Source organism: Salvelinus fontinalis, chromosome 7 (genome assembly GCF_029448725.1).
Source record: "Salvelinus fontinalis isolate EN_2023a chromosome 7, ASM2944872v1, whole genome shotgun sequence".
NCBI lineage: Eukaryota > Metazoa > Chordata > Actinopteri > Salmoniformes > Salmonidae > Salvelinus > Salvelinus fontinalis.
Window position 1 is genome coordinate 50,342,969 of NC_074671.1, and position 5,663 is coordinate 50,348,631.

Here is a 5,663-nt window from a genome sequence, read left to right on the forward strand (position 1 = left end):
TTATACCACGGCTAAGGGCTGTATCCAGGCACTCCGTGTTGCGTCGTGCTTAAGAACAGCCCTTTACCTTGGTATATTGGCCATATACCCCACCCCCACGGGCCTTATTGCTTAAATCTACCTCTTGATGTGGTGCATGACAAAAGCTCTTGATGTGGGAGGAAGGTAAAATTAGCTTTGGCTCCTGGCTAAAGCACCATTGAGGGAGGCTCTCTAATAAAAATGGCAGGAGGGGAATTTACAGTACACGTTATACCACCAGGCTTATCTACTCTACTACCTCTCAGCTCACGTCACATGTAGAAGATAGAGACTCAACGCCCACATGGCTGCAGGAGAAAAACGTCAGGAGGTTATTTTCAAGCAAATGGAGTGGTGTTTTGTGTTGGCTTGCGATTCCCTTATCAGTCAGTGTTTCTCCCTCGATAATATTAAGACTGGGGAGACAGCAGACATGCTTTTCACTGTATCATGATAATAAATTGTACTTAGTTACAATGTACCCAGAAACTTTCATGTGACTATGGGGGGGGAAGTTACTGTGACAGTACTGTATGCTACCCAATAACTATTACATTACAGTTTTCATTTGATAGAAATCCTCTCCACTTCCTGGTTTGCGCAGATATCACACAATGCATGGATAGAAAAAGTACACGATAACATCTGTGGTCAGGGAGGAGATAGAAAAGTTCCGTGTTTGTTTGATGGGAGCTCTAGATTATAGAAAAGTGAGTCACACATATATGGGCTCCTAGGGGATGTGTGGTGATCAGGTCTACCTCCTGTGACCCAGTTTTGTTTCGAGTTTTGCATTAAAGAGAGGAGCAAGACATCAGAACTCTCTACTCGAATGGCTTTAGGGAGAGAAACCCTGTTTTGTGTAGCCTAAGCCTCGTGACCGAGTCTGTGTGACTGAATGAAATCTCATAACAACTACTGTAGTGGGCCCATCTTATGCAGGCTGGCACCAGACGTGACTCACGCAGCAGGGCCAGGGGGTTCAAAGCAAAAAAGAAAAATTGAAAATCAAATATAGGGTCTATTCCACAGTGACAGAATGATGCTGAACCATTGATTGCCAAGTTAAAGAACCCCATACAACTCAATGCACTACCTTCAACTGGTCGCATTGGTGCGCGCCGCACATTCTACATGGTCACCTCACTCAAAACGGTTCGATTGATACATGGCTACTTGCAGTGAGTATTATATTTATTGCGTTCTAAAGTTTCTTTGAATTTGCACTTACTCAGGTGGTAAATTAGCTACAAATAAAATGTTCCTATGATATTAGTGCACATAAAGATGCCAGAAAATTAATCTCTATTGAACAAAAAAAACGAAATAAGAAAATTCTGGAGCCCTATTTTAACAGTCAAAAATAACAATAGCCTAATTGTTAACCCAAACTGCATGACAATCACTGGATTAGGCTGCACATTCAAAATCACAACATTAAAATATGAAATACCATCTTGAATACCATCTCAGTATTCTCTTACACTTTTTAATAAAGCAACGAATTACATTAGATGATATGATATAATATATATATATATATATATATATATATATATATATATATATATATATATATATATATATATATATAGTATGACACAGAAATAGTTTTGGTGGTGAGTCCAAATCATGGACTGGTACAACCAACTGAAAATCCTAGTGGCTCCAGTGCCACCAGGGGGAAATGTCAGTCTGGAGTCATGTGTAATCAGTTACTTCCCAACCCTGGCTACAGTACAGTACTGTACTAAACTCTACTTTACTGTCCATGATTGGTTTAGATTTGAACTGACCAAATTTCTTTTCAACGTCCATGGACGTCCGGTGCCAGTCAGAGGTCAGTGCTGGGGCTGGTTACAGTAAATGGAAAGAGAGGGGGCTCATAGGTAGGTGTCAGTAAGAGCTGGGAGAGGTGACATTAACTGGAGAGAGAGAGAGAGAAGATAGACAGGGAGAAAGAGAGGGAGGGAGGGGTTGCCCAGACTGTTTTCACACTCTTGGTTTGACCACCACGTGACAGAAAGAGAAGGAAAACAGTTATGAGCTGAACATAACAGTATGCCAGTGGAAGAGAGGACAGTAGCAGGTGACCCAACTGTGGTTTGTGACTACTATGAATTCCCCTTGCAGCCAATTCAGTTTGTCATACTGTTCCTGTTTTTTGTCATTCTGTCTGTTACTGATTTAGTAACAGAATGACGTGTTTGAATCACTTAATAAATCATAAACCAAATTGATGTCAGTAAAACACTACAGCTAATTGATAGGTATACCTTTAAATGTTAATTCTGTGAGCTTTCATTCTCCTCCGTCCTCATCAGGGAGAGAAATGATCAAATATCTTAAAGATATGTGGGGTTTTTGGTAACAGAATGACAAGACACTAGGCAATATTTCTTAAACAAGACTAATAATTTCTGCAAAACTAATTATGAATGTTGATATTACTTGGCAGGGGCCTTTACTTCAACAGTATTGTGTTGTGATGCATTTCTAATAGCTTAAGACCTTCTGATAGATGTTTTCTAAAACCCCCTGTTCATCTGTTTGACTAGAAACCAAAGCCTTTGCTTATTCCAATTTTTTTTGGAAGGAGATTAGTTTAAAAGCGTAGATGCGCCTTCATTTCTCAAAATATAGACTATGAGTTTCATTTGACACCAAATTTGATGTGCTCATGGGGCTTTTTACATGGAAGTGCCCTATACTGTCTGGAACAAACCATGGCGCTTTCAAAAATCCCCAGAAATGAATTCATGCTGTATCTTGCAGCATAACGCCAGAAGCTTGTCTTCCAACACATTTCTGTGAAGGTGTTTATTTGACATTCTAAACTGGATGGTTCGAGCCCCGAATGCAGATTGGCTGAATGCTCCATCTTGCATAAGAACAGCCCTTAGCCGTGGTATATTGGCATTCATTGGCTATATACAACACCTCCTCTGGCCTTATTAGGTAACACACCACATGGCGAGACAAGGTGTTCTTTACCTGCATGTGACTTTCTCACCAAATCCCCAAATTGCCGCTACGCACTTGCGTAGATCTGAGAGAATAGGAAAATAATAAGCAATTGTGACAATTTCACCCATTATTAGAGAGCAAAGAGGAGCTATTATCTTATTGACAGCTGTACCTATCCAGGGTTAGGCGGTAGGGGCTATGGGTTGATTTAGGATTGGGTGTTTTAACAAAGGGCTGCAATTGACACATATACACACACAAAGGGAGGGATACCCAATTCCCAACACCAGGTGTTCACAGGTGTCCAGTAATTAAGATGTCAGGACTGTTAAAGGTGGCTGAACAGACATGCCTGGGACCAGTCTGTAGTCGATTGTCAGCTGGTATCTGGGGCTACTGAACCAGAGTGCCAGGCCAGGTGTCCTGGGACTGGTGGTGTTGAGGTAGCCTGGAGAAGGGCTATCAGACAGGGCTGCAAGGCTCCATCACCTTGCCTCTCACATGTCTGTCTCTCTGAACACACACCAGACCCTGACACTCCTCAATCCTAAACCCAAATCATTCCACAATGGCAATTTGTGGTCATATGGACACTGAATTGATTAAGACGTGCGAGTCAATCTGCATATTGTAGTTTATCATGTCCGAAACATAAAATAACAGTCAAATTATGAAAAGATGAGTCAATATAGTCCAATGTGTGTATGATTCTTTGTGCTGTATGATGTAGCCAAGTTGACTTTTGAGAGACAATATTGATTCAAATAAAAGCTCGTGTTGATCCTCTCACCACTCATCAATAGGTGTGCAGTGGGATCAGTTCACCGCAGGAATTATGGCTGTGCACTGTTACAAAATATTGAGAAATATTCCAATTAGACATTAAGAATACAATATCACTGGCGTTTTCAGTTCGATGGGAACCTATATTTTTGTTGTAGCTGAAATAGGCACACATTGTTTTGAACATATTATTATGATGTAGGCAACTTTGTAATTCACGCTATATTTCGGATAGAAGCCAGTGACAATGTTTTAACCATTCCGCATGCCCCCTTTTCCATGGCACAGTTTGAAACCCATTGTGATCTCTATATAAGCGTCCCTCTCATCACAACCCTCTGTTTGAAATACCCATGGCATCGTTGATTGCTCTGTCTGATACAAATATGGTCAAATGCCTTACCTGAGCTAATCAAACGCTCTTAATTCCGGCGAACATCGACATTTCTTCAGGTTCAGATCCGAAATGCAAAGACTAAACGGAATGCATGCTTTCGCGCCATCTTCAAATAAAGAAGCAAGTTGCAATCGAACGTTATTCAGTGCTCCTCGACAAGGCACACTGTAGGATGTGTAATGTGGCGTTGTGGTTCTTTCAATTGATGTATAAAAGAGCCGTCCTTCCTCGATAATTGTTTTGGGGGGGTGAGAGGGTAGGGGGGGGGTAAGAGAGTAGGGTGGGCGGGGCATAAGTGAATGTACTGTGTGCCAGGCCGAGCAGTTTACTTGGCATGATGTGGATTTGAACTGCTAATTAAGTCATGATGTGGAATTGAGCTGCTAATTAAGGAAACAAAATATCGAAACAAAGTTGCTATTTTACTTCTGTGTAGACTATATTTACACCATGCCTAGTTTATCTAATCTTGCAGACAGATCAGAATCACAGTCTAAAGCTTCCACATCAAATACAGCCCTACCCAATACAGCCTGCCACCATAGCAAATAATAGCAAATATGTTGGTCTACTCTTCTATCTGAGTCAGATAACATAATGTCATTTGTATAGAGATGTGTATAGGGATAGGGGCGATTCTTTGATGCATTGCACACCATAATTGTCACGAGATCATATCCTTGGCAGGCAAATTCTCTACAGTGACACTAGTCATTTGCAGCATACACACTGAGTCTGTTGCTCTAACTGTCAGCTAATCATGTTCAATTGCCTTGCACAGCCTCAGCTCTCCATGGAAAAGCAACACAGAGTAGCGCAGATGTACGACATGAGATACTAAAAAGAAACACCCCAGGATTTCTACAATACTGCAGTGCATAAGTGTAGGCTACAGAAAAATCAGAATCGACCCTGGGTTTATACTGCCCCTATTAGCGGTGCTTGCTGAAATCAAGAACAACTAGCCCACTAAAATGAAAACAAAATGTCTTCTTATTAACCGCCTTATGCTGGAACTTGTAGTGCCAAAACCGTAAAAGCTACCGACTTTAAAACGTGCAAGCTGACTGTCTTCAGGTTGCTTGAAAAAATATTTTGATACTGTTATACTTTTCATACTACAACCATGTAGGTATTAATCCCAATGCATTTCAAGGAACGTAGACTTGAAAGAAAAATATTTTTTTTAAATCAGGTATTCAACTGTTTAAGATACAAACACCAAGCCAACTTTAAAATGTACAGACTGACTCAGCGTAGATGGCTTGTCAATAGAGATTTGATACTGTTTATTATTTTTCAACTGTAGCCATTTAAAATGTGCATTAAGGCTCCATAAACTACAATGGGTCGTTCCTGGATTCACCACTGCTCTTGAATTGTTTAAACAACAAATACGGAACCAATGTTAAAATGTGCAGGCTGACTTTTGCTTGTCAAAAGATTGCTGAACATATTTATACTTTTGAACTAAAAGCCTATCACATTTGCATAC

At 40.5% G+C, this 5,663-nt stretch overlaps 1 protein-coding gene across 1 annotated transcript in view; it reads right to left on the reverse strand.

Moving 5' to 3' along the window:
* The window catches only part of LOC129859623 (beta-galactoside alpha-2,6-sialyltransferase 2-like), a 24,776-nt gene extending 20,354 nt beyond the window's left edge, over positions 1 to 4,422 (reverse strand). Inside the window, exon 1 of the mRNA XM_055929656.1 lies at positions 4,175 to 4,422. The gene's annotated coding sequence lies outside the window, so the exon portion shown is untranslated. The remainder of the gene's footprint in view (positions 1 to 4,174) is intronic.
* Positions 4,423 to 5,663: the final 1,241 nt, after the last annotated feature.